General features: G+C 40.5%; 1 protein-coding gene across 10 annotated transcripts in view; it reads left to right on the plus strand.

Annotated features, from left to right (window-relative positions):
- The window catches only part of MID2 (midline 2), a 111,082-nt gene that overhangs the window by 55,957 nt on the left and 27,387 nt on the right, over positions 1–27,738 (plus strand). The gene's annotated exons all lie outside the window — the stretch shown is intronic.

Here is a 27,738-nt window from a genome sequence, read left to right on the forward strand (position 1 = left end):
ATTCTTCGATATTTTGTTCTCCATATGAACTTTAGAATATTTTTATCTAGTTACTGAATATACTTAATTTGGATTGTGGTTATCTTATTACATTGGGAAGAAATGGTGTTAAATCATCCCAAACAGAATCATAGTATATCCCTGCAGTTTTTTAGGTTTTATTTTTGGGAACTTCTCTTTAGTATTTTATTGTATTCTTCAAATAGGTACACCTTTCTTGTTAAATTGATCCTTAGATATCTTATGGTCTTTTCCATGTTGTGAGTGGATTGCTTTTCTATTTCCATTTAAAATAGCATGTGGAGGAAACTCTTGATTTTATGTCTTTTCTTATATGTAATAATCTTATCAAAGTAATATTTTTAGAATTTTTTAAAAAGCTAGAGTCTCTTAGGTTTATTTGAAGCACTTAAATCTCTTTTTTCACCAATATTTATATCAATTATTTAATTTTCTTATTTTCTTTTGCCTCAGCTAAAACATTAAAAACACTGTTGAATAATAGTGGTGATATCAAACAGCTTTGCTTTGTTCATGTTCTGGGACAGACCTTAGCATTTCCACCATTGACTATCATGTTGTTATTTGCTTTCTTTATTATATTTAAAAGTTGTCCTTTATGTATAGTTTTTATTTGGATTGCCTGCTGAATTTTGTTTAGAAACCTTTAAGAATGTATCAGTATAATCCTGTATGTTGATATATATTTCTAATGTTGAATAATTCTTTAATTCTGGAATAAACCCTGTTGGATTATAGTGTTTCATTCTTTTGTAACCCTTCTGGATTTCATTTTCTATTATGTAGAGTCTTTCCATATATATTCAGAAGTGAAATCAATCTATTGTCTTATTATTTCTGGTACCTTTTTTAGATTTCTGGTATTTTGGTTATACTAGATTCACTAAATGCAATTGGGATCTTTTTATCTTTCTCTGTGGTCTTCATAGTTTAAGCAGCATGGGAATGATCTGTTTTCTAAAGTGTTTGTGGAACCCAGTTCTGAAACCATCTGAACCTGGAGTCTTAAAAAAAATAATTACACATCTTTAATTCCAGTCTGGCCTAAAGTTATCAGTCTCTCTAGGTTTTTTTACTTCTTCATGGGTAAAATTTGGTAGTATTTAATAGATTTTTCAACTGTATGCTGTAGGTTGCATGTAATATTCCCTTGTAATTACTTTTATATCCATCTAGTGGTATGCTGCAGTTAGCTAGCCAGTTGCGCACATTTCTGGGTTAAGTGAGTACACATTGGTAACTTAAAATCCACCATGGTGGGAGTTTTTACACCATGAAAATCAGCAAGCACTACAAATAGAGGGTTTTTTGAGAGCCGATTGTTAAATGTTTACCAGCATACTATTGTCTGTATCAATGAGTATATCTCCTTTTCCACTGTTTTTTTTTTTTTTTTTTTTTTTTTGCGGTATGCGGGCCTCTCACTGTTGTGGCCTCTCCCGTTGCGGAGCACAGGCTCCGGACGCGCAGGCTCAGCGGCCATGGCTCACGGGCCCAGCCGCTCCGCGGCATGTGGGATCTTCCCGGACCGGGGCACGAACCCGTGTCCCCTGCATTGGCAGGCGGACTCTCAACCACTGTGCCACCAGGGAAGCCCTGTGTTTTCTTTTTTGTTTGGCTTTGCTTTCTCTCTTTTTCCTTAATCAGGATTTTCAAAGAACCCACTTTTTTTTTCTTTTAAGTTTTATTTTATTTATTTAATTTTTTTTTTTTTTTTTTGCGGTACGTGGGCCTCTCACTGTTGTGGCCTCTTCCGTTGTGGAGCACAGGCTCTGGACGCGCAGGCTCAGCGGCCATGGCTCACGGACCCAGTCGCTCCGCAGCATGTGGGATCTTCCCGGACCGGGGCACGAACCCGTGTCCCCTGCATCGGCAGGCAGACTCTCAACCACTGCGCCACCAGGGAAGCCCTATTTTATTTATTTTTTATACATCAAGTTCTTATTAGTTATCTATTTTATACATATTAGTGTATATATGTCAATCCCAAACTCCCGATTCATCCCACCACTGCCACCCTCTCCCCCCGCTTTCCCCCCTTGGTGACCATATGTTTGTTCTCTACATCTGAGTCTCTATTTCTGCCTTGCAAACAGGTTCATTGGTACCATTTTTCTAGATTCCACATATATGCATTAATATACGATATTTGTTTTTCTCTTTCTGACTTACTTCACTCTGTGAGACAGACTCTAGGTCCATCCATGTCTCTACAAATGACCCAATTTCATTCCTTTTTATGGCTGAGTAGTATTCCATTGTATATATATACCACATCTTCTTTATCCATTCGTCTGTCGATGGGCATTTAGGTTGCTTCCATGACCTGGCTATTGTAAATAGTGCTGCAATGAACATTGGGGTGCATGTGTCTTTCTTTTTTTTTTGTAATTTATTTTTTTCTCAGTTTCCCCATTTTTTTTCACACACACACACACTGTATTTTATTGTTACAAGACATATATAAACTGACACCACGCATTGTAAATGGTTGACCACAACAAAAGCAACAATGATTGCAATTACCAAACACGAAACACACTCATACTATGTAATAATATTGACATTCAGTCCAGTAATCCTCCACTGTAACCGCTCCTTTACTTTGCAGTGAAAATTGATTTGTGTGTTTTTTGCCTCTGAGTCCTTGTGGGACTTTTTTTTATTCAAACAGAAAGTCACAAAAATTATAATCATCCTCATCAGTTCACTCAGTACCATGTAATTAATTTTTTCTTCTTGATCTTTTGTTAGCACTTTTATGAATTCATCAGTTTTCCATTAGAGTTCTGAAAATGCTTATTCATTCAGTTCAGCAGTATAGTCAGTTACCAGAAACCTGTACTTGTCAGAGTCTTTTCCATGAATTCCTTGAAGATGAAACCCTTTTATAGGAACATTTTTGCAAAAGCATCACAGTACACCCAGAACTGTCTGTAAATGACATAAGACTTAAAAATGACCATGGTTAACAATTTGATGAAAGTTAATAATAATGCAATTGACAAGGAAATTTAGTTATTTCTGAGATATACATTTTAAAGTAATAACTAGAATTATGACTTATAACATTATACCAGAACATATAAGATTTTTAGAAATTTCATGTAATGTCTGAAACATTTATATTAACATATTTCCATACAAATAACCCAAAGAAAGTTTAGTATTAGTTGGTTTTATGTTTTTTTTTATACTGCAGGCTCTTATTAGTCATCAATTTTATACACATTAGTATATACATGTCCATCCCAATCGCCCAATTCACCACACCACCATCCCCACCCCACTGCGATTTTCCCCCCGTGGTGTCCATACGTTTGTTCTCTACATCTGTGTCTCAAGTTCTGCCCTGCAAACCGATTCATCTGTACCATTTTTATAGGTTCCACATACATGTGTTAATATATGATATTTGTTTTTCTCTTTCTGACTTACTTCACTCTGTATGACAGGCTCTAGATCCATCCACATCTCAACAAATGACTCAATTTCGTTCCTTTTTATGGCTGAGTAATATTCCATTGTATATATGTGCCACATCTTCTTTATCCATGATAGTTTCATTTTGATTTCATTAATTTAACTTTTCAAAAATGAAATCCTTCCTTCTGTGTCCTTTTAGTTTATTTTATTGTCCTTGAACAGTTTGTTAACTTGAAAAATTAATTCATTTATTTTTCATCTTTATGCATTTTCCTGAGTAGAGCTTTAAGCGTACGCTGTAGATTTTGTTACTGTGTGCCTTTTCATTCTTTTCTATAAAATCAAGAATTTCAGTTTTAATTTCCTCTTTGATTCCAAAATTGTTTAGGTATATGTTTCTTAATTTCCAAGTATTTAAAGATTCAGGAATTCATATTCTTGTTATTTTCTTCTTATTTTACAGGATTATAATCAGAGAAGGTAGACTATAAAATCTTTTAAAAATGTATCTGTATTATGTTGTTCTTTGTGGTGAAGAACATGATGAATTGTAAATGTTCCATGAATAGAAGAGAAGAATGTATATTTTCTGTAGGGTGCAAAGATCTACATGTAACTTTTTTTAAAATTAATTAATTAATTAATTTTATTTATTTTTGGCTGTGTTGGGTCTTCGTTGCTGCACACAGACTTCCTCTAGTTGCAGCTAGCAGGGGCTACTCTTCATTGTGGAGTGCGGGCTTCTCATTGCTGTGGCTTCTCTTGTTGTAGAGCATGGGCCCTAGGCATGCGGACTTCAGCAGTTGCAGCATGTGGGCTCAGTAGTTGTCGCTCGTGGGCTCTAGAGCGCAAGCTCAGTAGTTGTGGAACACAGGCTTAGTTGCTCCGTGGCATGTGGGATCTTCCCGGACCACGGCTCAAATCCATGTCCCCTGCATTGGTGGGCGGACTCTTAACCACTGTGTAAACAGGGTAGCCCACATTGTTTTACTGATATTTTTTTCCCATATTCTCTATGTCATTGATTATTTTTTAGTCTGAAACCTACTTATTTCATCTGTCTGCTTCACACTGTAACTGTATATTTTCCCCTTTTCATTTCTCCTATTTTTAAGAATATTTGTTTCCTAGAAGTGCAACTGACAGTTTTTTTTTCTGACAGTTTAAAGGAAAGGCGCATCTTTAAAGTTATTAATACATATTGTCAACATTCTCTGTTCACCAAGGCAGTTTACACTCCCACCAGAAATGTACAAGGGAGCATATGGGGCTTTCCTGTGTTTTCCTCTACCATACTGTTACAGAATGCTACTGAATTCAGTCAACTCCACCTAGCCTTTTCGGTCTTCTTTATAAGAGAAGAATCATTGGATGCCAAGCAGTAATTAAGAGCAGGAGCTCCCACAGGATTAGGGTTAGGGCTGACAAAATTGACATGTCATCCAATAGGCCTACTAACTCCTGTTGCAAGGAAGACTGTTGAGTCTCTGGGGTTTGGGTTGTTTCCATACAGAACGAGGTCAGAGAAATCAAAAGCAGTTGTGAGTAAGCAATTAAATATCCCCATGTTGGTCCTTAAGTAGTTTTCTTCACAATTCCTGCCACCCCCGCATCCCCCAGCTTCCTCACTCTTTGTTCTGCCCAGTGATGACTTTTTCTTCTCTCCAATATCTTTCAAAACTTGTTTTCTGGGACACTGAAATTCACAATGCTTTCTTTTATTTATTTATTTATTTTTACATCTTTACTGGAGTATAATTGCTTTACAATGGTGTGTTAGTTTCTGCTTTATAACAAAGTGAATCAGCTATACATATACATATGTTCCGATATCTCTTCCCTCTTGCGTCTCCCTCCCTCCCGCCCTCCCTATCCCACCCCTCCAGGTGGTCACAAAGCACTGAGCCGATATCCCTGTGCTATGCGGCTGCTTCCCACTAGCTATCTATTTTATGTTTGGTAGTGTATATATGTCCATGCTTCTCTCGCTTTGTCACAGCTCACCCTTCCCCCTCCCCATATCTTCAAGTCCGTGCTCCAGTAGCTCTGTGTCTTTATTCCTGTCTTACCCCTAGGTTCTTCATGACATTTTTTTTCTTAGATTCCATATATATGTGTTAGCATATGGTATTTGTCTTTCTCTTTCTGACTTACTTCACTCTGTATGATAGACTCTAGGTCCATCCACCTCACTACAAATAACTCAATTTCGTTTCTTTTTATGGCTGAGTAATATTGCATTGTATATATGTGCCACATCTTCTTTATCCATTCATCTGATGATGGACACTTAGGTTGCTTCCATCTCCTGCCTATTGTAAATAGAGCTGCAATGAACATTTTGGTACATGATTCTTTTTGAATTATGGTTTTCTCAGGGTATATGCCCAGTAGTGGGATTGTTGGGTTATATGGTAGTTCTATTGGTAGTTTTTTAAGGAACCTCCATACTGTTCTCCATAGTGGCTGTCCAATTCACATTCCCACCAGCAGTGCAAGAGTGTTCCCTTTTCTCCACACCCTCTCCAGCATTTATTGTTTCTAGATTTTTTTTTTTTTTTTTTTTTTTGGTATGCGGACCTCTCACTGCTGTGGCCTCTCCCGTTGCGGAGCACAGGCTCCGGACGCGCAGACCCAGCCGCCATGGCCCACGGGCCCAGCCACTCCGCGGCACGCGGGATCCTCCCAGACCGGGGCACGAACCCGCGTCCCCTGCATCGGCAGGCGGACCCTCAACCACTGCGCCACCAGGGAAGCCTGTTTCTAGATTTTTTGATGATGGCCATTCTGACCGGTGTGAGATGATTTGCATTTCTTTAATGATTAATGATGTTGAACATTCTTTCACGTGTTTGTTGGCAGTCTGTATATCTTCTTTGGAGAAATGTCTATTTAGGTCTCCTGCCCATTTTTGGATTGGGTTGTGTGTTTTTTTGTTATTGAGCTGCATGAGCTGCTTGTAAATTTTGGAGATTAATCCTTTGTCAGTTGCTTCATTTGCAAATATTTTTCTCCCATTCTGAGGGTTGTCTTTTGGTCTTCTTATGGTTTCCTTTGCTTTGAAGTTTCATTAGGTCCCATTTGTTTATTTTTGTTTTTATTTCCATTTGTCTAGGAGGTGGGTCGAAAAGGATCTTGCTGTGATTTATGTCATAGAGTGTTCTGCCTATGTTTTCCTCTAAGAGTTTGATAGTTTCTGGCCTTACATTTAGCTCTTTAATCCATTTTGAGCTTATTTTTGTGTATGGTGTTAGGGAGTGATCTAATCTCATACTTTTACATGTACCTGTCCAGTTTTCCCAGCACCACTTACTGAAGAGGCTGTCCTTTCTCCACTGTACATTCCTGCCTCCTTTATCAAAGATAAGGTGACCATATGTGTGTGGGTTTATCTCTGGGCTTTCTATCCTGTTCCGTTGATCTATCTTCTGTTTTTGTGCCAGTACCATACTGTCTTGATTACTGTAGCTTTTGTAGTATAGTCTGAAGTCAGGGAGCCTGATTCCTCCAGCTCCGTTTTTCATTCTCAAGATTGCTTTGGCTATTCAGGGTCTTTTGTGTTTCCATACAAATTGTGAAATTTTTTGTTCTAGTTCTGTGAAAAATGCCATTGGTAGTTTGATAGGGATTGCATTGAATCTGTAGATTGCTTTGGGTAATAGAGTCATTTTCACAATGTTGATTCTTCCAATCTAAGAACATGGTATATCTCTCCATCTATTTGTATCATTTTTGATTTCTTTCATCAGTGTCTTATAATTTTCTGCATATAGGTCTTTTGTCTCCTTAGGTAGGGTTATTCCTAGATATTTTATTCTTTGTGTTGCAATGGTTAATGGGAGTGTTTTCTTGATTTCACTTTCAGATTTTTCATCATTAGTGTATAGGAATGCCAGAGATTTCTGTGCATTAATTTTGTATCCTGCTACTTTACCAAATTCATTGATTAGCTCTAGTAGTTTTCTGGTAGCATCTTCAGAATTCTCTATGTATAGTATCATGTCATCTGCAAACAGTGACAGCTTTACTTCTTCTTTTCCGATTTGCCTTCCTTTTATTTCCTTTTCTTCTCTGATTGCTGTGGCTAAAACTTCCAAATCTATGTTGAATAAGAGTGGTGAGAGTGGGCAACCTTGTCTTGTTCCTGATCTTAGTGGAAATGCTTTCAGTTTTTCACCATTGAGGACGATGTTGGCTGTGGGTTTGTCATATATGGCCTTTATTATGTTGAGGAAAGTTCCCTCTATGCCTACTTTCTGCAGGTTTTTTATCATAAATGGGTGTTGAATTTTGTCAAAAGCTTTCTCTGCATCTATTGAGATGACCATATGGTATTTCTCCTTCAATTTGTTAACATGGTGTATCACATCGATTGATTTGTGTATATTGAAGAATCCTTGCATTCCTGGAATAAACCCTGCTTGATCATGGTGTATGGTCCTCTTAATGTGCTGTTGGATTCTGTTTGCTACTATTTTGTTGAGGATTTTTGCATCTATGTTCATCACTGATATTGGCCTGTAGTTTTCTTTCTTTGTGATATCCTTGTCTGGTTTTGGTATCAGGGTGATGGTGGCCTCGTAGAATGAGTTTGGGAGTGTTCCTCCCTCTGCTATATTTTGGAAGAGTTTGAGAAGGATAGGTGTTAGCTCTTCTCTAAATGTTTGATAGAATTTGCCTGTGAAGCCATCTGGTCCTGGGCTTTTGTTTGTTGGAAGATTTTTAATCACAGTTTCAATTTCAGTGCTTGTGATTGGTCTGTTCATATTTTCTATTTCTTCCTGATTCAGTCTTGGTAGGTTGTGTATTTCTAAGAATTTGTCCATTTCTTCCAGGTTGTCCATTTTATTGGCATAGAGTTGCTTGTAGTAATCTCTCATGATCTTTTGTATTTCTGCAGGGTCACTTGTTACTTCTCCTTTTTCATTTCTAATTCTATTGATTTGAGTCTTCTCCCTTTTTTTCTTGATGAGTCTGGCTAATGGTTTGTCAATTTTGTTTATCTTCTCAAAAACCAGCTTTTACTTTTATTGATATTTGCTGTTGTTTCCTTCATTTCTTTTTCATTTATTTCTGATCTGATCTTTATGATTTCTTTCCTTCTGCTAACTTTGGGGTTTTTTTGTTCTTTCTCTAATTGCTTTAGGTGCAAGGTTAGGTTGTTTATTCGAGATGTTTCCTGTTTCTTAAGGTAGGATTGTATTCCTATAAACTTCCCTCTTAGAACTGCTTTTGCTGCATCCCATAGGTTTTGGGTCGTCGTGTCTCTATTGTCATTTGTTTCTAGGTATGTTTTGATTTCCTCTTTGATTTCTTCAGTGATCACTTCGTTATTGAATAATGTATTGTTTAGCCTCCATGTGTTTGTATTTTTTACAGATCTTTTACTGTAATTGATATCTCGTCTCATAGTGTTGTGGTCGGAAAAGTTACCTGATACAAGTTCAATTTTCTTATATTTACCCAGGCTTGATTTGTGACCCAAGATATGATCTATCCTGGAGAATGTTCCAAGAGCACTTGAGAAAAATGTGTATTCGTTGTTTTTGGATGCAATGTCCTATAAATATCAATTAAGTCCATCTTGTTTAATGTATCATTTAAAGCTTGTGTTTCCTTATTTATTTTCATTTTGGATGATCTGTCCATTGGTGAAAGTGGGCTGTTAAAGTCCCTTTCTATGAATGTGTTACTGTCGATTTCCCCTTTTATGGCTGTTAGTATTTGCCTTATATATTGAGGTGCTCCTATGTTGGGTGCATAAATATTTACAATTGTTATATCTTCTTCTTGGATCGATCCCTTGATCATTATGTAGTGTCCTTCTCTGTCTCTTCTTATAGTCTTTATTTTAAAGTCTATTTTGTCTGATATGAGAATTGCTACTCCAGCTTTCTTTTGGTTTCCATGTGCATGGAATATCTTTTTCCATTCCATCCCCTTACTTTCAGTCTGTATGTGTCTCTAGGTCTGAAGTGCGTCTCTTGTAGACAGCATATATATGGGTCTTGTTTTTGTATCCGTTCAGCCAGTCTGTGTCTTTTGGTGGGAGCATTTAGTCCATTTACATTTAAGGTAATTATCGATATGTATGTTCCTATTCCCATTTTCTTCATTGTTTTGGGTTTGTTATTATAGGTCTTTTCCTTCTCTTGTGTTTCTTGCCTAGAGAAGATCCTTTAGCATTTGTTGTAAAGCTGGTTTGGTGGTGCTGAACTCTCTCAGCTTTTGCTTGTCTGTAAAGGTTTTAATTTCTCCATCAAATCTGAATGAGATCCTTGCTGGGTAGAGTCATCTTGGTTGTAGGGTTTTCTCCTTCATCACTTTAAATATGTCCTGCCAGTCCCTTCTGGCTTGCAGAGTTTCTGCTGAAAGATCAGCTGTTAACCTTATGGGGAGTCTCTCGTGTGTTATTTGTTGTTTTTCCCTTGCTGCTTTTCATATGTTTTCTTTGTATTTAATTTTTGACAGTTTGATTAATATGTGTCTTGGCGTGTTTCTCCTTGGATTTATCCTGTATGGGACTCTCTGTGCTTCCTGGACTTGATTAACTATTTCCTTTCCCATATTAGGGAAGTTTTCAACTATAATCTCTTCAAATATTTTCTCAGTCCCTTTCTTTTTCTCTTCTTCTTCTGGAACCCCTATAATTCAAATGTTGGTGTGTTTAATGTTGTCCCAGAGGTCTCTGAGACTGTTCTCAGTTCTTTTCATTCTTTTTTCTTTATTCTGCTCTGCAGTAGTTATTTCCACTATTTTATCTTCCAGGTCACTTATCTGTTCTTCTGCCTCAGTTATTCTGCTATTGATCCCTTCTAGAGTATTTTTAATTTCATTTTTTATGTTGTTCATCGTTGCTTGTTTCATCTTTAGTTCTTCTAGGTCCTTGTTAAATGTTTCTTGCATTTTCTCTATTCTATTTCCATGATTTTGGATCATTTTTACTATTACTATTCTGAATTCTTTTTCAGGTAGACTACCTATTTCCTCTTCATTTGTTAGGTCTGATGGGTTTTTATCTTGCTCCTTCATCTGCTGTGTGTTTTTCTGTCTTCTCATTTTTCTTATCTTACTCCTTTTTGCAGGCTGCAGGTTCATAGTTCCCGTTGTTTTTGGTGTCTGTCCCCAGTGGCTGAAGTTGGTTCAGTGGGTTGTGTAGGCTTCCTGGTGGAGGCGACTAGTGCCTATGTTCTAGTGGATGAGGCTGGATCTTGTCTTTCTGGTGGGCAGGTCCACATCTGGTGGTGTGTTTTGGGGTGTTTGTCGACTTATTATGATTTTAGGCAGCCTCTCTGCTAATGGGTGGGGTTGTGTTCCTGTCTTGCTAGTTGTTTGGCATAGGGTGTCCAGCACTGTAGCTTGCTGGTCGTTGAGGAAGCTTGGTGTTGAGATGGATATCTCTGGGAGATTTTCGCCGTTTGATATTACGTGGAGCTGGAAGGTCTCTTGTGGACCAGTGTCCTGAAGTTGGCTCTCCCAACTTAGAGGCAAAGCACTGACTCCTGGCTGCATCACCAAGAGCCTTTCATACACACGGCTCAGAATAAAAGGGAGAAAAAGTAGAAAGAAAGAAAGGAAGGAAGGGAGGGAGGGAGGGAGGGAGGGAAAGAAAGGAGGAAAGAAAGAAAGAGGATAAAATAAAATAAAATAATTAAAATAAAAAATAATTATTAAGAAAAAAATTTTTTAAAAAAGTAAAAAAAAAAAAAGGATAGATAGAACCCTAGGACAAATGGTGAAAGCAAAGCTATACAGACAAAATCTCACACAGAAGCATACACATACACACTCACAAAAACAGAAAAAGGGGAAAAAATAATAAATCTTGCTCTCAAAGTCCACCTCCTCAATTTGGGATGATTCGTTGTCTATTCAGGTTTTCCACAGATGCAGGTACATCAAGTTGATTGTGGAGATTTAATCTGCTGCTCCTGAGGCTGCTGGGAGAGATTTGCCTTTCTCTCCTTTGTTTGCACAGCTCTCGGGGTTCAGCGTTGGATTTGGCCCCGCCTCTGCATGTAGGTCGCCGGAGGGCGTCTGTTCTTTGCTCAGACAGGACGGGGTTAAAGGAGCCGCTGATTCGGGGGCTCTGGCTCACTCAGGCCGGGGGGAGGGAGGGGCACGGAATGCGGGGTGAGCCTGCGGTGGCAGATGCCAGCGGGACGTTGCACCAGCCTGAGGCGCGCCGTGCGTTCTCCCTGGGAAGTTGTCCCTGGATCATGGGACCCTGGCAGTGGTGGGCTGCACAGGCTCGCTGAGGGGAGGTGTGGACGGTGACCTGTGCTCGCACACAGGCTTCTTGGTGGCGGCAGCAGCAGCCTTAGCATCTCATGCCCATCTCTGGGGTCCACGCTGACAGCCGCGGCTCGCGCCTGTCTCTGGAGCTCCTTTAAGCAGCGCTCTTAATCCCCGCTCCTCGCGCACCAGGAAACAAAGAGGGAAGAAAAAGTCCCTTGCCTTTTCGGCAGGTCCAGACTTTTCCCCGTACTCCCTCCCGGCCAGCCGTGGCACACTAACTCCCTGCAGTCTGTGTTCAAGCCACCAACCCCAGTCCTCTCCCTGTGCTCCAACCGAAGCCCGAGCCTCAGCTCCCAGCCCCGCCCGCCCTGGCGGGCGAGCAGACAAGCCTCTCGGGCTGGTGAGGGCCGGTCAGCATTGATCCTCTGTGCGGGAATCTCTCCGCTTTGCCCTCTGCACCCCTGTTGCTGTGCTCTCCTCCGTGGCTCTGAAGCTTACCTCCTCCATCACCCGCAGTCTCCGCCCGCGAAGGGGCTTCTAGTGTGTGGAAACCTTTCCTCCTTCATGGCTCCCTCCCACTCGTCCCTATTCTTTTTTCTCTGTTTATTCTTTTTTCTTTTGCCCTACCCAGGTACGTGGGGAGTTTCTTGCCTTTTGGGAGGTCAGAGGTCTTCTGCCAGCATTCAGTAGGTGTTTTGTAGGAGTTGTTCCACGTGTAGATGTATTTCTGATGTATCACTGTTGGGCCCCCAGGAATTACTTCTTCTGATCTCTTGCCATGTCTGAGTTCTTCCACAATGCTTTCTTAATGCATGAAAACTGCTGCACAGAGATTTGCATTTTCAAAAAATACATACATTTCTGAAAACAGAATTTTAAGGGTCAATAATTTAAGTGGAAAGAGTGCATGGTACTGATGGGGTCTTCCATTTTTTTACACCATGAAACAGCAGTATTTAATTATTCATTAGAAATATACATGTCCTTTGAAAAATCGGTATTAAATTCCTCTTCGTAAAGTATCTGATTCAAAGAAATCAACTGTAAAAGCATGTTTTTTACATAATTGGGAAAATTTAAATATGGAACAAGCACTAGATGAATGATATTAAGGAATTATTTTAGTCATTGTGATTGTGCAATAAAATATCCTTTTATTTTTGAGATGCAAACTGAAGTATTTAAAGGGTAGAATAATATAATGTCGTAGATTTGCTTTAAAATACTCCAGCAAAAAAGGGAAATAAATCAAACAAGTATAACAAAATGTTGATGGCTTTTGCAGCTGGGGGGTGGGTACATGAGGTTTTTATCTAGAGGATGCCTAGCTTTAAATATGCTTAGAAAATTTCATAATAAAATGTTTACAATGGTAATAGTGATGTATGTTCATTGCAACCAGTAAAACAATGCTAAAATGAATAAGGAAAACATTTTAATCTTCCCTACCCTCTCTCCAGTCAGAGTCACAGCCTAGCTTATTTTCTGTCTGCTGAATCCATTTCTATCAAAGTCCTATATCCCCCATCTCGGGACTAGCCCAGTTTTCTCCCATGCCCACTTTATCTTCCTTTTTTTTGGTCACATTGTTTGAAGCTCCTCAGTGAGGTGAATGTGACAACAGGGAAAGATCCAGGTGCAAGAAGTAAACCACATTACTATCTAAAGACAGACCACAAGAATTGGCTGCTTGTGGATGCATCCTTCCTTAGAAAATGCAGTTGGAATCTGGTGCTGGAGATGTGAGATTTGAACTCTAAGGGATCTTAGAAGTAACTGAATAAGTTAGTTCATTGTTCAAATAAGGCCAACCCAGCCCTTTAGGTTCTAGATGAGATTAAGAAGAATGAGAGAATGGAAATAACTTCCGAGTAATAATTGAAGCCTTTAAATGATTTGGGAACACATTCATATGTGCACCATACACACCTACATGTTTTAAATTCCAAAACTATCTCAAGTAACCAACAAAAGATTACAGAAATATCAGCTGTAAATGATAAGCCATCAAGAGTTGAAATGCCAGTCATCCTATTTTTACAGTAACATAAATAAGTATAGACATAAACCTAAGACTGAATTTCAGCGTTCTGGGAAAGAAGTACTGCATATTTCCAGTCTAGAGTAGCAAGTAGGGGTGTGGGAGGAGTGGGAAAGGGAATCAATATTTATTTAACTCCTGCTATGTTCCGGGTTCTGTGCTAAGGCTGTTATCTCTATTTTCTCATTTGGTTTTTAGAACAATCCGTGGGATAGGTGACAGTGCTTCTGTTTTACTTGCTGGAAAGATGGGCTCAGAGATGTTAAGTAACTTGTCTGAGGTCACTCAGCTTATAAGTGTTAAAGCTAGAATTCAGACTCAGACCTGCTTGACTTTAAATCCAGAGCTTTTTCCAGTCTACTTTTTGCCTCCCGGGAGAAAAAGGTGCTGAGAAGAAATGACACCTTAGCACATGAAAACCCTCAAAAAGAAAAAGAGGAAGGGTGCTTTTTCTCTCTAGTTATAGCTACAAAGAGAGTGATCAAAGAGCAGGATTTCTTTGATGGTTAGAATGAAACACGGGGAATCTGAAGGAGCCCTGGCTTTGAAATTAGAAAACCTAATTTGGGTTGTAATTCCATTGCTTCGTAGTTTATATGACTTTGATAACTCACTTTACCTCTCTGGATCTCAGTGTCCTCATCTATAAAATGCAGACAGTAATGCCTGCCCTAGCAATCTTGTAAGGTTGTTATGAAGATCAAATGTAGAGATCAAATATACCTGAAAGCAGTCTCTAGTCTAAACCAAAACAACTACACAGCTATATTAACTACACAACTGTAACTAATGATTTCCTTGGTTATAGTAACATTGTATTAAGATGATCAGCTCTTTGGAGTTTTCCAGCAAGTCCTTCTTGCTTTTCCTTTTCTTTGTATTTTCTCTAGGAGCTACTGGATTTCCCAAAGTGAGAAACTGAGCCCTGAGCCCTAGGCGGAAAGTAAAGACCCAAAGTAAATCACATTCTGTGCCCCCTTATACCGTCACTATTTATGTATGGGTGAATCAGGTTAAGGGCAACATCAAGGGCAGACTTATAAGGGAAAAGAAGCTCCCAAAAGGTAGCCTTTTGTCTGAGCAAGTGTGAGGTTGGGGGACACAGACCTACCTGCTTTGTCCTAGTGAAGGTGGAGAGAGATTATGAATAACAGGAATTATACACACACAAGCACATATGCAAACACTCACACATATGTGAGCCTCAGGGGCTTTTCACCATAAGGCAATGCCCAACAGGATAGAGTCCCTAGATGTAACCTAGGGCCATCGCTGTTTCCAGTAATACTTGCATAATACCATACTTTCTGTTCATATTTTTGACAACTGCCTCTCATCTTTCCTCATCAATACCACAGGCAGGCTAACTGGTGAATCCCTGCTCTGTAGAGCAGGGATTGTGTGTGGGAAGGTGCATATTCATCAATGCATTAACAAGTATTTTAATGAGCCTCCAAGGTATAGTGCTCTACTATGCTTGGAGCTCAGAGTACAGGACAGATGGGGTCCTCTCCCTTAGGGAGCACCACAGAGGAAACTGAAACAGAATGTAATTACGGTATTATATTTTTGTAAGTGAGGGAATGTGTTAACTTTCTTGCTTACACCCCTATTTCTTCGAGACCCACCCTAATATCTTTTGGGCTCTGAGCCTGGGGAATTGTGTTAATTATGAGGGAGCCCAGAGCAGAAAAACAGAGAATAACAAGCTTGAGCCAGCCAAATTCCTTCCCAGCCAAAGATGTGAAATGTAATCAGTGTTTTGTCAGAAATCAGCACTTGATCTCCTTTCTGGCATCAGCCTTCTGCTCTGAATGGAGGGGGAAGGTGATGGTCTGGCTCCTGGTAGGAAGAGAGACCATTTTATCTTCAGATGCAGGGTGAACTCTGTCCACCAGTGTGGAGGTAACTACATTTGGGCATGAGATCTAGATGCTTAGGTGTGGGAAGAAGAATAAGAAAAGGGACATGGTAATCTCAGAGAAAAGCAAATCGTGACCCAGTATGTTCCAGAAAGCAAAAAATATGCAGAAACTGAATAAAAATAAACCAGATGATAAAACAGTGCCTGCTTGTTTGTTCGGCAGAAAACCCTAGAAGATATAGTGGTTTTAGCAATAGTAGTCACAGTCATCACCATCATCAGAGCAGTAGTAGTAAAACAACAACAACAACAACAACTATTTGACTACCTATTATATATCAGAAAATGTATTAGGTGCTTTATTTCTGTTGCTTAATCTAATAAGCATGTACAAAACCCTATGAGGCTAGATACTAGTATCCTAATTTACAGAATAGGAAACTTAGGCTGCTTGCCCAAGACCAGACAGAGCTAGGAGGCTAACCTGAGGCTAACTTCAGGTCTGACTTCAAAGCCCATTCTTTTAACAAATTTCAGTTTGGCTTTTGGTTCAGTAAAGATAAACCCCTACCCCAGGACACCCAGGGATCCTTCCCAGCGAGTGCCCGCATGTGTGTGTGTGTGTGTGTGAGTGTGTGTGTGTGAGTGTGTGTGTGTGTGTGTGCGTGTGTGCGCGCGCACGCTCTCTCTCAGTCTCTCTCCATCCCCAACCCCATCCCCACCAAGATAGCCTGACCAAGAGCTCTCCTCAGGACCCCTTTATCTCCTTGCGCTTTCCTACATAGAAACTCCTTAGCTCTGGTCTCTGTCCTGGCTCATGAGGCAGTCAGGACCCCTGGAAATACGTTCTCAAGGCATCTTTGTTACCTACTCACAGAACTGGACTTTTTTCTGGGGTCTCCTTTTTCACTGATGCTCTCGTACAGAATTTTTCAGGTCCGTGTCCTGAGGCTCTTTCCTGGTGCTTCTCTGTCTTCTTTCCCTACCCCCCAACTCCTCCACCCTCCGCAGCTTAGAAAGCAATATAGGCTCTTCTTCAGCTCTTTTCACTCTTCCACTTGGGCCCTTGCTCTTTCTAGTGACCATCTTCCTTTTCTGAACATGGATCCAGTGTTTTTTTTCCTTTTGTCATCTGAAGTCCCCTGTCTCATAAAGAATGACTTATTTCTCAGAATTATGGCTTCCCTGACCTTAGCTGTCAGAGTGTGAATTTCCTTGGCTCTCGCAGTAGATTCCTTGTTCTGTATGTATATAGGAAGTATCAGGATACCAAAGCCATCTCCCAGAAACAAAGGTCTTGGGGAGGGATGCTTATGTCAGACTTGAGTACAAAGTAGGGCTAAGTGCTCCCCACGGTCTAGTCTGAGGCTAAAGAAGGCATAATCTTTCATTGGCTCGCCCTGCTCTCTTTCTCTTACATAGTTCTGTGGTTGTGAAAGGCAGTTAAAAGGAGGACTTGGGGAAAAGCCCTAGACTCGGAATCAGGAAACCTGGTTTCTGATACTGGCTCCGCCGCCGCCCACTAGCTGCATGACCTTGGGCAGAGTGGCCAGTGCATCACGTTACACTGCCTGCTTCGCTGTATTAGAATTACCTGATTCTGTTTTGTGTCCTTCATTGGACTATAAGCTTCTTAAAGGCAGTGGCCATGACCACGCCATATTCATTTTGGAAACCGCAGTTCCTAACTGGTCTCTCTGACTCATGCTGTCCCCCCTCTAATCCATCTTCCACATTGTTGTGGGAATGATCTTTTTAAAATGCAAAGCCCACATGTCACTCCCCTACCACAAACCCTTCAATGGTTCTCCATCACCATTAAGATAAAGATTTATAAGACCTATCATGATCTGGACCCTACCTACCTCTAGCATGTGCTTTTTACTACCTGCACTTTATAATTTGTTCATTCATTCCACAGATATTTAAGCATATTTCTGCCTTGGGCCGAGCATTGGGAACACAGTGTGAACATGGCCCCTGCCCTCACAGAACTTCCACTCCTCCCTTTTTCTCCTGGCTGACTACTACTTGTCTTTTAAGACTCAGCTCAGGCATCACCTCCTCCAGGGAGCCATCACACATGCTCTGTACTTCTCTCTCTCTCCTTACCCCGTGTACCTGGAACACCCTATGCATGCTTCTGTCATAGCACTTCTATGTACTGATCTGTCTCCCCACCAGACTGCAAACTCTGAGAGCGGGTACTGTGTCCTATCAACTTTTTTATACCCAGCACATGGCTTGGTACACAATAGGTATTGAGAAAGGATAACTGAATAAACAGTACCCTCTGGTGGCTGACTGTTGTAAGTATAATCTTTTATGCATCATAAGGTGAGTAAAGCACAGCCGATTATCCAGAGGAGGTAACTTTTTCTTTCTTTTAACATTGGGTGAAGAACCATTTCAGAGTATGTGATCTCCTAGCACCCAGGTTGTTATTCCGATATCTTTCGAAATCTTCCATAATGCAGCAAACAATATGTAAATGATAGAACAAAATTACCATTTTGAGTAATTATGTAAAAAGAAAACGTTAAGGGAAACTTGTCTCATGTAATGAAGAAATGTAATCTAGTATACAGTTTTGCATTTGTCCTTTATTTCAGGGCCAAAATACTCACATTCATTCATTAATTCAACAGATATTTGTTGAGTACCCACAGTGTGCCAGGCATTATTCTAGGTGTAGTGAACAAAACAAAGTCCTTAACTTTAAGAAGCTTACATTCTAGTTGGGGGAGACACACAATAAACAAATATATTTTTATTAGAGGTTATAAGTGTTATGGATAAATATAAACCAGGGTGCGAAGTGGAGTATGAGATGAGATGCCATTTGAGCAAAGGCCTGAAGACATATTAGTTATAACTTCAGAAAAATACATAAATGTTGGTTCACCACACCTGCCTAAATCATTGTGGGACATCTAGAGTTTTCTTTCTTTCTTTTTCTTTTAAATTTTGAAATAAGTTTAAGCTCATATAGAAGTTGCTAAAATAAACCTAAGTGTCCATCGACAGATGAATGGATAAAGAAGATGTGGCACATATATACAATGGAATATTACTCAGCCATAAAAAGAAACGAAATTGAGTTATTTGTAGTGAGGTGGATGGACCTAGAGTCTGTCATACAGAGTGAAGTCAGAAAGAGAAAAACAAATACCGTATGCTAACACACATATATATGGAATCTAAAAAAAAAATGGTTCTGATGAACCTAGGGGCAGGACAGGAATAAAGATGCAGACATAGAGAATGGGCTTGAGAACACGGGGTGGGGGAGGGTAAGCTGGGACAAAGTGAGAGAGTAGCATTGACATATATACACTACCAGATGTAAAATAGATAGCTAGTGGGAAGCAGCCGCATAGCACAGGGAGATCAGCTCAGTGCTTTGTGACCGCTTAGAGGGGTGGGAGATGCAGGAAGGAAGATGCAGGAAGGAAGAGATAATGGGAACATATGTATATGTATAACTGATTCACTTTGTTATACAGCAGAAACTAACACACCATTGTAAAGCAATTGTACTCCAATAAGATATGTTAAAATAAGTAAGTTCCTGTATCAAAAAGGGAACTGTAAAAGATCATTAAAATCTAGCAATTTAAAAATAAAAAAAAATAATTTAAAAAATTAAAGAAAAGAATTTGCTAAAATAATAGAGTTCCAACATACCATTCATCTCCTCTTCCCCAGTGTTAACATCTTTCATAACCATGTAACTATCGCAATTAGGAAATTGTCATTGGTACAATATTCTACTAAGCAAACTACAGACCTCATTCAAATTTCACCAGTTTTTACATGTACTCAAACTTTGGGGGACGGGGGAGTATGTGTATTTCCATGAATTTTATCCCATGTATAGATTCGTGTAATCACCACTATCATCAGAACAATACAGTTTCATCACCCCCAAAAACCTCTGGGGTGCAAACTCTTTGTCGTCACATCTGCCCCCTGGCAACCACTGATCTGTTCTTCATCACTATGTAACTTGTAGAATATTATATAAATGGAATCATACTTTATGTGACATATTATGATTTGCTTATGCCACTCATCATAATGCCTCTGAGATACATTTAAGTTGTGTGTATCAATAGTTTTAAAAAATTTTATTGTTGATGTTCCACAATTTGTTTATTCATGCCTCCACTGAAGAGCATTTCGGTTGTTTTTGGCTAATACAAATAAAGCTGTTATAAACATTCATGCAAGTTTTTTGTGTGTTTAGACATACATGTTCATATTTCTAGGGTAAATACACAAGGGTGAGATCTAGAGAGTTTTATATCTTCAGAGGGGGTTATAAGCAAGTGCTGTGCTTCACAAAACAAGCAGTAGAGTAGGAAGAACACTGGATGGGGAGTTAAAGGATCTTGCTCCAGCCTTGCCCTGTCATTGATCAGTAATATGATGTTGGGTAAGCCCTTCTCCTCTCTAGGCCTCATATTTGTTTCTTTTTTTTTTTTTTTTTTTTTTTTTTTGCGGTACGCAGGCCTCTCACTGTTGTGGCCTCTCCCATTGTGGAGCACAGGCTCCGGACGCGCAGGCTCAGCGGCCATGGCTCACGGACCCAGCCGCTCCGCCGCATGTGGGATCTTCCTGGACCGGGGTACGAACCCGCGTCCCCTGCATCGGCAGGCGGACTCTCAACCACTGCGCCACCAGGGAAGCCCTAGGCCTCATATTTCTATCTGTAAAGTGAGGGGCTAGGAATTGATGATTTCTTCAGTCTTTTTAAGATCTGACAGTTCGGTGGTTCTGAAGAGACAGAAAGGAGGTTTCTGCCTCACATAGGATTTATAGCTATATATATAGAATCCCAGGTGCAAACCTAGATTATGCCTCTCCTACTTCTTGCATGTTCTAAACAGCAACCTTGTGTGGAAAGAGAATATGGGGGAGAAAGTAACTAACCCTAAGGCTACCAAGGTTTGGGGGTCTGATCCCTGAGGAGAAGGGACTCGAAAGCCAACAAAGAATTGCCGCACGGCACAGGGCCATTCCTAAGGCATGTATGTGGAGCAAATTGTCCTCTCTGTTGCCAAAACTTTTGTTAGTTAAACTCAGGGTGAAATAAATATGGAATACGTGTATGTGTTGATACACATGTGTGTGCATTATATATTCTAAATGTTACATTATATGCATTTTTATACTATATATTATTTTCAAAATCAGGAGGGAATTACACAAAATGTTTGTAATAGTTAACTCAAAGGAATGTGATTATCTTGAGAGGCAACTCTGAGAGGAAAAGAAGTATGTTTATGAACACATTTTCTCTGTCTCTGTTTCTCTCTCTCTCTCTCTCTCACACGCGTGCGCGCGCACGCACACACACACACACGCATGCACGCACGTATGCACGCTGGTTAAATCACAGACAAGAGCCAGGCTGCCGGAGAGCAAATGCTGGCTCTGCCATTTACTAGTTATATGTATGACCTTTGGGCAAATTACATAACCTCTGCGTTTCTCAGTTTCTTTTGTAAAATGGCAATGATAACAACAGTGCCAACTTCATAGGGTCAGTGGGAGAAGTAAATGAGTTAAAATATATGAAGCAATTAGAACAGCACCTAGCACATCGTAAGCACCCACAAGCTGACAGGAAACGTGTCTGTCAGTCGATGTCCATGTCTGTCTCGAGGCCTCCCACAGCATGGATCCCTGGACCCAATACGCTAGGGTCCTTACACTTCAAGAGATGGCCTGGCTGCTACCTCCTCAGCCACACTAGTTTTCTAGTGTGTGTGATCCACATCCTAGATGGGAGTGATCCACGCCCATCCCCCACCTACCTCTACCCTGCAACCCCTCATCCACTCCTCTGCCAAAAAATTAAACTTAAGCACTGAGGCAGTAGGTTGCTTAACTATGCCTCAGGAAGTTTTCATTTTTTTGTCTCCTAAGCTGCAGTTACTCCAGTACAGGGGACTCAAAATCCTATTAGTAGTTTTACATGTCCCCCAGTCTGTTAAGTGACCCCCTCCCTCCCAATCCAATGAAACAGATAAAATTCATAAAAACAGCCCTACTTCATTTAGTTATTTTTATGTAAAGCTGGCAGAATCATCTTTGAAATGTTGCAGTGTTTTGCTCTGGAAAATGAAAAAGAAGGTAGTCTCGTCTTCCTCTTCCTGTTATACATTTGAACCTTCCTTATACGAAGGGCTGCGGAGGTGGTGGTGTGTGTGATGGTGTCCTTTAAAGTGTGATCTGGATCAACACCTTAGCTTAGATGCTGCCACAGTAAGTGCAACATCTGTATCGTAAACATCATGGTTTCTTTCCCCCCCCAGCTTTATTGACATATAACATTGTGTTTTAATTGACATATATCACATATAATTGACATATAATATATAACATTGACATATAACTGACAGAAAACATTGTGTAAGTTTAAGGCGTACAATGCGATGATTTGATATGCTAATATATCACAAGATTACCACAATAAGGTTAATTAATACATTCCTCACCTTACATAGTTACCTGTGTGTGTGTGTGGTGAGAATATTTAAGATCCACTCTCATAGCAACTTTCAAGTATACAATATAGTCTTGTTAAGTATAATCAAGGAATCTAAAAAAAAACCTGAACTCATAGAAACAGAGAGAACATTGTGTTTTCTTGACTGCATCGTTACGAGAGTAACGAATTCTTTGCAGCTCAGCAAGGTGACAGAGTTGTTCGTAACAATTCCTTGATAATCCGTCAGATGTTCAATTTACCTCTCACTTTTCCTTCTCATCTCCTTTGCACAGAAAGTGGCTGCGTGTAGAATGAAGCCCTCAGCCTCTTTTCTCTGACATTTTGGAGTCTGAGAAGGTGGGGCAGTGGTCACCTGGGTGCTCCTGGGCAAGAATGGGAAGTGAGAAATGTGTTGTGCCCTTCCACTTCTTGGAATACTATGCCTGCTTTTTCTCTCCACCTTGTTCTCAGCTAAGATGGTTAAGGTGTTACTATGGCATTAAGATCCAGACATTTAATCCAGGTACGTTCAAAGACTCCAAATGACAGTGCAGCTTTCCATAATATATCTGCAGTCTCCGTTTCTAGCCTTATTTCCCTCCCTTGCATCTGTCAGGCTGATCTGCTTTACCCAAACACGTTCTTTGCTTTCCTGCCTGTGTTTTCGCTCATGCTATTTATAGTATTCTCTCTGCCTGGAATTCTCTCCCCATAAACCTCATCCTTCAAGACCAGCTCAGCTACATGAAACCTTCCCTAATCCCCTGATTGTCCTTTTCGACAGGCCAAATTATTTTCCCTTCTCTATGCTCTCCTAGAGCTGTGTTTGTATTCTATTGCTTGTTCTGCTATTCGTTAAATTGTAATTAGCTGAATTCACACTCATCTTTTGCAGTAGACTATAAGTGCCTTGAAGGCAGAAACTGAGTCTTTTTCATCATTTTGGTCCCACTCAGGAACCCTTGTATGTGGTGTGGGCACTCAATAAGTGTTTGTTGAAATAAAAACATTTCCAAATGATCTTTAATGCTGGCATTTCAAAATCTCCTAGGGGGAAGGGGAAGATCTATTTGGGCAGAAGGTTTCAGGAAATAATCATTTATTTATTTATTTTACTTTTGGTTGCACTGGGTCTTCGTTGCTTCGTGCGGGCTTTCTGTAGTTGTGGCGAGCCGGGGCTACTCTTTTTTTTTTTTTTTTTTTGCTGGGGGCTACTCTTCGTTGCGGTGCACGGGCTTCTCATTGCGGTGGCTTCTCTCGTTGTGGAGCGCGGGCTCTAGGCGCGTGGGCTTCAGTAGCTGTGGCACATGGGCTTCAGTAGTTGTGGCTCATCAGCTCTAGAGCGCAGGCTCAGTAGTTGTGGCGCACCGGCTTAGTTGCTCCGCGGCATGTGGGATCTTCCCGGACCAGGGATTGAACCCGTGTCCCCTGCATAGGCAGGCAGATTCTTAACCACTGCGTCACCAGGGAAGTCCAGGAAATAAACTAAGCTGGCATTGATCTTTTAGAGTGGAGTACACTAAGATGGAGATGCCGAGGAGGAGTTCTATTACCATGTAAATAAATTGCACTTGAGTCTGGGTAGAGGGCTCATCCACTATTTCATACATATTGTTCCACCTGAACATGAAATCTCAGTTCCTCCTGAACTCCAGTGTGGTGCTCTGCAGGACTGATGGACGTGACTGAGCTGAGGGGAAAGTATGAGTGGTGAAGTTTCTCCTGGGGGTGGGCTGGAGGGAAGGCTGATGAACTTAAAACCCAGAGATAAAAGACCTATAGAATGAGTGTGTGGGAGATCTCCCAAGAAACTATGAAATAAGCTCTCTAAAAGAAGGGAAGGGTAAAAGGTTAGTCCATTTACATTTCAATAGGGAACAGGAACAATGACCAACATAACTTTGCAGTCTCTTAAACCTTGGCAACTTGTGGCTTTTGTGAGCCCCTATGTATTGATTTCCTTGTAGTGACCAGCAAGAAAATCCTTCAAATAGGGAATGTGTGTCTTTGTGTCAGAGAAGGATGGAAATTGGGGAAGACTAGGTCTGACTGGGTTTAATCTTTGGGCTGGGAGGTAGGAAAGAACTACAGGAAATAGAGTAAGGTGGGCAGTTGGAAAGAAACAGGAGAGTCAAATTCTTGCTGCCTTTGGGAGGAAAGAAGAGAGCACAGAGCAGAAAAGATCTGGAGCTTAACAGGAAGGCCCATGTTCCCTAGTGCTTAGGCCTTGGAAGACTGGTGCTCAGACTCAGTCTTAAACATCAGAAACTGCCCTTCCTTTACACAAATAGGTTGCCAAGATTACTGTAATGGTATTTTCAGGGAGGATAGATGTTTCCACAGACATAAAGCCATTTAGGCAAACCCACTAATCTAAACCAAAGAACAAACTTCAAATAAAAAGCTTGAGTCTTCCACAAACCACCAACCAACTAACCAATGAACCAACCAACAGATCAACCGACCAAGAATGCCTATCAATATAACCCCAGTTGTTTTCAGCTGACGGTTAATAAGCAAGTGAAATACCTCACTGCATTTTCAAAGAAAACTGCAAACATGGAAAATACCAGGGCTTTCAAGTGCCTTCCAAGCAATTTGAGATGTTTTATTCACATCATGAAGACAGATTTTCCCTGGAGTATTTCCTGTTCAGAAAACACTTAAGGACCCTGCTCTTTTGGGCTGCTTCTTGACATGGAAAGATTTTAATGTCACTGCTTTAACTTTAGTTTGGGATTTTGCCTCTTCAGCCAACTTTCTGCTCTACTAGTTGCATCTGGCTGTTTTATCTTGCCTGATGCAACTGTCCAAACCCCACCCAAGCTCCCTCACTTCAACCTACATTTTCTCTACAAAATGCATTTACTATAGTATATTTTCTAATGTTTGCCATTCCTATTTTGATTTTTCACTTTGCTAAATCCATCGGTAAATGTTTCTTATGTGTTTGTTATGTTTAAGGCATTGTGTCTGTTACAGTGGGAGAAACAAAGTGTCATAAAACCTTTCCTCAAGGAGCTTGCTGTCTAATTGAAGATTTTCAAGCAAGGGGGTGCGTCTCGTATTTGACTGTTCCTTTCAGTTCCTGTTACCCTCCTTGGCTAAGCCCTGTTCACATCACAATAGCCTCCTAAATTGTCCCCATGCTTACTATTACCCCCAGTCACATTAAGCCCAGTTCATCTTCTTAAAAAATTTAATTATAGTCGTTCTCCCACCATCTTACCCTCTCCCCCACTTCCCAAATTTTCAAAGATACCATATTGTCTAAAGAGTAGGGTTCAATCTCATTCGCTTGGCTCAAAATTTCCCTCCTTCTCACCTTTTAAATCTGAGTCCTATCCATCTCCAAGGCTCAATTCAAGTCCCACTTCATTCAAGCGTCTTTTCTCCACTTCCCCACTGAGAGTGATCTTTCCCTTCAATTTCTGTAGATTGTAGCCTTCACCACTCATTGATATTTCACTTATGCTATCTTGACTTGTTTGCTTTATATGTATGAGGCTTCCCCCCATAAAATTGGCCAAGGACCCAATAAGCTGAAGCCCTTATCACCCTTTGTACTGCACATTTATTGAGGGCAGGGCCTGAGCATAATGCATTGCACACAAGAGATGATTAATACATGGTTGATGATGAAGACGGTGATGATTTTCCCTGGTTTCAGGGTGTAGGGTGGATTATGGGGGGCGGTTACAAAGGAAAGATTCTAGAGGCAGGGGGATGAATTAATGAGGCTTTTACAATAATAGTCCAAAAAGATGATAAGGGCTTCAATTTATTGTTTCCTTGGCCCAGAGCCTCATTGTATTACGAGAAGAACTTTAGTGAGATTGAAAAGAAAAGGAGGGTAGGACTCTGGCAGGACTGCTGTGAATTTATGTGGGGGATGAGGGAGAAGTAGGTAACTGAACCTGAGCAAGTGCAATAATGATAGTAGAAATAACCAAAAAGAGGAAATCAGAGGTGGAAGCTGGATTTAGAGGGAAAGTGATGAGTTTGTTTTTAGAGATACTGAGTTTAGGGTAACTTGAGTAACCAAGTGGACATGTCTGGCAAGCAGTGAGATACTGCCCCCCGTTCAATTCAATGCAACATATATTTACTGAACACAGACCACATGTCAGTCACTGTGCTGGAGATATCATCAAATACGACACAGCCCCTGGCCTCCAGAACTCACGTTTGATCAGGGAAGACAAACTAATAAATTCCTGTAACGTAGTAAATGGTATAATAGAATTATATATAAAGTACTATGGGAATATAAATAGGGAACCAACTGTATCCAAGCAGATGAGAAAAAGTTTCAGAAGTGATGATCTTTGAGCTGGGCTTGGAAAGATAAGTAGAACTTTGTTCAACAAACAAATAATGAAGTGACTTTCCAAGTGAAAGGAGAGTCTTGAGCAAAGGCACAAGACATGGTTGTGCATGGCCTTCTAGGGGAACAACAGGTAGTCTGAAAAGACTAAACAGAATGGGATGACAAAATAAAGGTGGATGGTGCAGAAGAGGTAATGATAGTCAGGAACTGAAGACAGGATTCTGTTACACTACACTGGAGAGGCAGTTTAGTGTGATGGTTAAAGGTGTGGACTCTTAAAGTCAGACTCCCTGGGTTCACATCCCATCTCTGCCACTTACTAGGCGTGTGGCCTTGAGCAAGTCACTTAGTCTCTCTGTGCTCAGGTTTCCTCATCTGTAAAATGGGGCTAATGGTACGTCCTTCATACGGTTGTTTTGATGATTGAGAGAGCTAGTATATAAACTGATTAGGGCAATGCCTGGCATGTAGTGAGTGTTATGTCAAGGTTAGTCCAAGGGCTGAATTATAAGAAACAAGGCACCATACCACTGTGTACTATACCATCAGCAGCCTCAAGAGGAAACTATAAATGGGAACTAAGTCTCCAAATAGTCTAAGCACAGATCCAGGGAGCACTAGATGAATCTCTTATTCTCACATGAGTGGGAGTTCTTTGAGAGGGTGATATTATCTGCTTTGGAAAGGTAGATCCAATTTAGGGAGAGAGTGAGGAGTCTGAGAAGACAAACTAGAATGGCCTGAGTGGGACCGTTCATTCAGGACAAATGGAAGCTCTCATTGTGGCATTTGCCCCTTGGAAAGTGGAAATAAAACAAAACAAGGTTGAAATTCGGCAAGCATATTTTATTTCAGTTAGGTAAGAAACAGAAAATTGGCCAGCAGGGACCTTAGAGGGTGAGAGAGGAGGCAGCAGGGTCCAGCGACAGGTATTTTGCTGGGCTTGGGAGTATGTAAAGGAGCCCTTTGAAGAGGGCTAGCAATTGGAAATGCAGCCCTACCTTGCTAACGAAGCACATCTGGCCACTTGAGTTTTGGTGCTCTCAAGTAACCCATTGTCTATTCCTCGGCTTTTTAGAGCTCTACTCGAGTGATCCTTGAATAGACTCTTGGAATGATTGTGCTTCCCTGTGTGACTGCTGCTGAAATGGAACTGAACCTTGTCCACCCACCTCGCCAGCCAAGGGGTTTCCCTTGACACGTCTTGGTTTGAATACTGGTCTCACCACGTCCCAGCTGTGCAATCTTGAGCAAGTTGCTGAAATTCTCTTAGCCTCAGTTTTCACATCTGTGAAATGGAAATAAGAATAGCTCCTATA

This window comes from Orcinus orca, chromosome X (assembly GCF_937001465.1).
Source record: "Orcinus orca chromosome X, mOrcOrc1.1, whole genome shotgun sequence".
Taxonomy (NCBI): domain Eukaryota; kingdom Metazoa; phylum Chordata; class Mammalia; order Artiodactyla; family Delphinidae; genus Orcinus; species Orcinus orca.